This window comes from Sinocyclocheilus anshuiensis, unplaced genomic scaffold, assembly GCF_001515605.1.
Source record: "Sinocyclocheilus anshuiensis isolate Anshui unplaced genomic scaffold, SAMN03320099.WGS_v1.1 scaffold327, whole genome shotgun sequence".
In the NCBI taxonomy this organism is placed as follows: Eukaryota; Metazoa; Chordata; class Actinopteri; order Cypriniformes; family Cyprinidae; genus Sinocyclocheilus; species Sinocyclocheilus anshuiensis.
Window position 1 is genome coordinate 763,090 of NW_015548206.1, and position 7,277 is coordinate 770,366.

Sequence of the window (7,277 nt, forward strand, 5' to 3'; positions counted from 1 at the left end):
ATAAACACATTTCATTACACCAAATACACAAAATAATGCTCTTTTTAGCAGCATCATATGACCCCTTTAAGACATAATAACACATAAGGCACTTTTTTTGCCACCTGCTGGCGTATTTATGTAATATGAAGAAATGGTCACTGAACGAATCAGTGAACGAATCTGAACGAATCATTTTGGTGAACTAACTGGAAATGAACGAATCTCTTGAAAGAATCAAAATTTCCATCACTAATGGTAATGTACATGACAATGTTAATGTATTTGGTCTTTGCGGAATAGATCTGCTACGATGCTGCTGCTGCGGCAGCGCAAGTACCGAGACTTGCTACTGCCAATAAATCCACAACATGCTGCTGTGAGCATGTAAGAAATACTGATGCTGCACATATAACATATATGAATAACCCCCACAAAGCAGGAGACACAGAAATGAGCAATACAAGCCACTATGTGCATGTGCTGAGTATAAGGATATAACTGCTGCGTCAGTGCACATACATATGCCCACACACATGAGATTAACAGAGAGGAATAGAACAAGACAATCCCACAAAGCAGATATGTACTGCTGCTGCTCCGAAGAGCCATTTAAACTGCATGTATTGCTATCTATGTGTGCGTGGGCTACCACGCTGACCGGCTTAGCACTAGTGGCCTATGACTATGTGAGCCTGGGCTACCACGGCAACCAGCTTAACAATAGTGGCCTATGACTATGTGAGCCTGGGCTACCACACCGACCGGCTTAACTCTAATCAGATGTGCACTATGTGTAATGTTCACAAGTTTTAACAAGAATATCAATGCAATCCAATCCCCCAGCACCCTCCTGAGCAAATAAATAAATTAATCTTTTGATAACTGTTATTAATGTAACAATATTCTCTAATTGTATAGAGCCATTAGGATTGACAAAAGCATGTGCTTTTGATGCTGCGTGGAGCTGAAATTGACCGCACACTCAGCACATCTAATGAAACATCAACCTTATAGATTTTAAAAAAATGTGACATTGAGATTACGCCACTGAATATAGCGAACCCCAGGTGAAATGCATACATGGGAATGCTTATTTAATTTAACCTGTTTTAATGTACTATCGGCATGTCGTCAGGGTGATTACATGCTCTTGACTGTGTTTGATCCAGCTGTAAACAGATGCGTAAATGCTGCTGCTAATATGCTTAATATTCACTCCTGCAAATGATTCAAACTGCTAACAAGACACTATTTTTAATTTAATTAGGTAGACCATGCAATATACACAGGATTTATTTGAATTTGCATAATGTGAGTCGTGGGAAAACATAATTTTGAATAAAAAGCATGAAGGTCCACCTCTAAACATTTAGCCACCAATTTACCAACAGTTAAAAATCACAATGACATTGTGTTTAGGGCACTGACTTTAACATTCAGATGTTGCCCCACAGCATCCCTGGCACTCCCGCTGTAGCCAAGACGGGATCGGAGGCAACCCCAATAATGATTAAATATTGATTAATTTATAATTTAATATAATTATTAAATATGTATTAATTTATAATTTAATAATATTATTATTAATATTATTATTATTACTTGCCCTCTTCATTGTCCTCCACCCTTTCCCAGTCTTAATGAAATTATTATTATTATTATGGTTATTAATATAGTTGCTAATAACCTTTATTGTATTTTTTCCCCTTTTTTAAAGTTATACTACTTATATCTGTTATTAATCTGTTAAAATACTATTTCATTTGTATGCTTCCTCCCCCACCCCTAGACACAATGACACACGCACACACACATGCATGCTAACAGACACATGAATGCAAATACAGGAGCTAATCAGAATGAACTTGTAATGTTGGCTATCAGTACATATGTTTGATTGTCCAAGTGATTCAATGTTTGGCACATGTAAATATTGTCACTTTCTTTACTTAGCCTATGTTTTTTACTTATATGTTTGGTCCATGGGATTCTGTATGTGGCACATATAAACATTGTCCCATTCTTTACTTGCATTAAAAAAATAAAATGTAATGAGCTTAAGAAAAGTAAATCAGCGATCCCTTCCTTTGAAAATGTATTTGCTGGTGTCTCTGTTGTACAGTATACCTTTATAAAAACTATAGCACTGTATAAACAATTTCATCTTATATTTCATATTCACTATGCTTTATTTTTTGTAGTTAGTTAGTTTATCTATCTTGAATTCTGAGGAGACACTGCCTCCCTTTTCTTCACAGAGAAATTGGCCATAAAATACCAACAAAATTGTCTTCTTGCTTCAGTAGGCTATATCTCTCCTTTTCTCTCTCTTACTCCCTCACTCCGTTTTTACAAAAAAAAAAAAAGTTATACTTCTACCTTTTTCCTCCCTGTTAGTCTTCTAGATAGTTGTGCCCATTATCAGACTGCAGTATTCTGAAGAGTTATTGTGAGGCAGGCATACAGTGATGGCCAAAATTATTAGGACACTTATTTTCAGTTATTTATATCTTCAGCTGTAGTGTGTCAGTAGAAAATATTAGTTTACATTTCCAAACATTAATTTTGTCATTAATTGTAATAATCCGGTGAGATTTTTTTTTTGCACAAGGAGTCTGACAACAGCCAGTGCTCTACACAGAAATCTGATCTCATCATTATCCAGTCTGTCTGGAATGACATGAAGAAACAGAACAAACTGAGGCAGACTAAATCCAGAAGAACTGTGGCAACGTTTCAAAGATGCTTCAAGAGACCTAAAGATGCTTCCTCCCTCGATGCCAGGTCCTCGGGGCTGCTGAGCGGGAGTAGCCCCAGCCGTTGAGCTCCTCATACCACCAAGCCCAAAAGCAAAGTGGTCAAGGTCGTCCGGCGAGAAGGCGGATTTGCGGACCTTCATTCTAGCCAAGAAGGCCTCGGCCAAACAGTCCTGACGATCCCGTCAGGACCCTGAGGGCAGCCCCCCCTGGGGAGGAGAGGTACACACCTCAGTATACAGTGCCCAATCCTCCTCAGTGCCTTCAGGGGGCCACTCTGATACCTCTGCCACCCCCATTGCTTCAGGGCTCAGTGGGCCCCAACGAGCGTTTTTCCCAACTGCCGCCCAGCATCGGTACAGCACGGGATTGCTCAGCCCCTCCAGGGATGGCACTAGAGCAGTCAGGTTGGTTGTTTCCTGCCGATCATCTGCTTCAGGGCACCGAAGTGACTCCTCTAGCCACACCAGAGGCCAGCCTCGAGAGGCTGGTTCCCTTAGTAGACTTTCTGGCAGTGTTGAAACTTCTGCCAAATGTCTCACAATGGGTCCTGCAGACTGTAGAAAGAGGGTACCGAATCCCGTTTGGTTCTCGTCTGCGTAGTTTTAACAGGGTCATTCCCCGAGCAGGATCTGGTAATGGAGCAGGAAGTAGATGCTCTTATGAGTAAGGAGGCCATAGAATGTGTTCCCCTGCTCTCTCTCTCTCTCTCTCTCTCTCTCTCTCTCTCGAGAGGGAGTCAACATATGAGAGTCAACATCATACAATATGATGTTGTATTAGATGCCATCAGAGAAGATATTAACATCTTATCAGAGACAGCTTCAGCCCATTGCAATGAATATAAAGATGAGTGATTGTTATTCAAATTCCCAGCCATTTATGTCTGTCCACATAACTTGGTCTAAAATTAAAGCAAAACGTAAACATTGCTAGCCTGCTTTACATAACTGATGTTTCTGTAGCTCAAATGATAGAGCTTCGTTCTAGCAGCAACACTGAGGTAATGGGGTAAATTCCCAGGGAACACACAAACTGATTAAACCTTGAATGCATAGTAAATTGCTTCGGATAAAAGCATCTAGATAAATGCAGACTGTTGCTGTTATTTACTACATAGCAAACAACACAATTTACAGCAGAATAAAATAAAATATAAATAAATATAAAACATTATCTGTAACAGTTCTATTCATCACAGCACAAGCTGGCATATGCTATTTTTACTTCACAGACTAAAGTTCCTGTTGACCTGAAGGAAATATTCCCTATACTGTAAAACACAGTATATAGGGAGCTCCTCTCAACAGGGTGGAAGTTTCTTAAAAGAGTTCTAGTTGCTATTTGCAGATGACCTTATTGGTCTGAGGTATAAAGCTGACCTGATACTGTCCACTTGGCCTTGTTTTTGATGGGCTGTTTGGCAGAAAGTTCATAATTTAATTATGTCACTCTCTATCACTTATTTTCCATATTCTCCAAGTCTTTGAGTTTCTCGCATTTTACATTACACATACACACCATAATAACATGAATAATGTGAACCATGATGCATTCACTTTTAAAGAATACAAGTGTCACAGGGCACAGACTGCTATTCTCCTAGTGTCTTCTTCCATCAGGGAGTCATCTTCATTTTCATAGGCATAGTTCAGACACTGGCTCTGACTGAATAGTTCAGTTCTAGTCAACATCTGGAAGGGATTTCCACACACATGGGCACACTATGAAAAGCTATTATGATAAACTAGTCACTATTATACCCAGCCAGGAGTCTCAGGGTGAGGTAGTACTTTACATCCCCCATGATTATCCTGACCTTCATGTCATTTTTTCAATATATTCATAATACTTGCACTGGTGATGTATCAACAGTGTTGGGCAAGTTACTCTGAAAATGTAATCAAATTACTGATTACTGATTACTTCATTTAAAAGTAATCACGTTACTGTTCTGATTACTTTATTTCAAAAATAATTAGTAATTAGTTACATTACTAGTTACGTTACTTTTTTCTCCATTAAATTTATGAAATCCCAGCATACACGCTCCCGATAAATATTTGTTATTAAAGCATCAACATTCACAGAACACTGTTATTTTTATCTAAAACCAGCGGCTGCTGCGTGCATGGTTTTGCATGGCAGAATGCCAGCAAAGAGCGCTGCATTTATCTCTAAAAGACATCTCAGTTCATTGCAATCTCACAAATCTCTGTTATAACACAATAAATGTACGCATAATGAATCTTTCATAATGTCTACAATTCGTGTGTTACAATGAGAGGATTCATGAGCACGCAGATTTCAGTACTGCATTGCTCAACGCTGCAAAAATGTGTTATAGCCTAAATAGAAACTCTGCATACGCTTGCACCTGTTAATCGTTTATATTTTATATTAGTTCATGTTGCTTTTGTGCAATAGATGAATAACAATTTATTTGTTTTAGATATTTTATGTTTAGAAAATTGAAGGGGGTCTGAATACTTTCCGTACCCACTGTACTTGTCCTTCCTTTGTCTATGAAAATACTCATCAAATTGAAATAATTAATAAAAACCTCCACTGCTATATCAAACTTGTTTCTTGCGAATACATATGATACAATAAATACATTGAATAGAACACAGTCTTAGGTTAAAGCATCAGGTCCTTTACATACTTTGCTCAATGACATAAATAAAATAATGCATTTCAACTTTTGAAAACATATTTATGGTTTGTGTTGCATAGTCAGGTTGGTTGGCCTGTGCCAGACATATGAATGAAAAATTGCATTTGTTTTTCTAAAATATTTTCACCTTGAGACTTCTTAATATGCGCACAGCAAAGTTTCCTCCTACTGGAAAAGAACTGGCTGTATTCCCATCTACTTTCTTTAACATTTTGCCAAACCAGGAATTACTCCTCTACTATCTCTTTTTCCATCTCTCTCCTACTAACACACACACACACACACACACACACACACACACACACACACACATATATACACAAACCTTATTTCAACTTTTGAAAACATATTTATGGTTTGTGTTGCATAGTCAGGTTGGTTGGCCTGTGCCAGACATATGAATGAAAAATTGCATTTGTTTTTCTAAAATATTTTCACCTTGAGACTTCTTAATATGCGCACAGCAAAGTTTCCTCCTACTGGAAAAGAACTGGCTGTATTCCCATCTACTTTCTTTAACATTTTGCCAAACCAGGAATTACTCCTCTACTATCTCTTTTTCCATCTCTCTCCTACTAACACACACACACACACACACACACACACACACACACACACACACACACACACACACACTTTTCTATGTCAGACTCAAACTGCTTAATTAAATCAGTAATGATCTCTATTACTCTTCTACCAGACACATCTGATAGTCTACTTACAGTTTTTTTTTTTCAACTGCTTACACGCAAAATCTTTACTTGTCACACAATTTCTGAAACCTGACACTCAAACATCAGAACCACACACCAAATCTGCAAAACCATACACTAATTCTTGGCCTTTGACTCAGTTTTCAATTTCATAAAACACTTTTTACAAAACACAACACACAATTCTCTATGTAACACAAAAATCTAACAGGTTCATCAGCTGGGCAAAAAAAATCGTTCTGAAAGTGATTCCTAAGATATCGTTTCTTGGTGCCTTTATCGTTATAGCTGTGGTGTGGACTTTGTGCTATTCTTTAATATTGACAACGATTTTTTAGAACTATATCTTTCTTGTTATCTTTATAGTTATTGTCCTTGGTGTGAATGGGCCTTAAATCCAGTGGTCAAATGATATGTATGTCATAGAAAAAATAACTGTAATCTGATTATAAGTGTTTTATAATGTAATATAATCTAAAGTACCAATATAATCCAAATTAGTCTTCACAGCTTCCCCTCCTTGACCATCTCTCCATCAGTCCTCTTTTCCTCTTTAGTGTCCCAGTATTACTCACTGCTAGGATAATGTAGTAAATGGGATAGCAAGAGAACTGGAATGCATGCATCAGCTTCAGATCATGATGGGGCCCTTCATCGCCCAGAAAACAGATGGTGCACCTCACCTCCTTTGCCCCATTAATCATCTCATCAAACACCACGTGTTTACACCAGAATCGTGTGATAAAAATAATAAAAAATATTAAATTCTTATTAAATTATTTTATCATGTGTAATATAAATATAATATTTAAAATCAAATATATATCAATATAAAATTTTCAAGAACTTTTTCTAGAACCTTTTCTTAATATTCACAATTTTTTTGCTGCTGTCAGAAAGATATTAATCAACTTTTTTTATTTAAATGAATTTATTTTCTTTTTTATTTTATTTGTTAAATAACGATAATAACATCTAACATTCCTTTAGAAAAGAATGATGCAATTCAACACAGCACCAACACAACACAAGAACAAACTTATGCTTGACCATGAAATGTCTTCATGACACTTTCAATGCAATGAACACTAAATTTACAAATAAAATTGAGGAGGCAAGTCTTATAGTTTAATTGCACTTCTGTACACT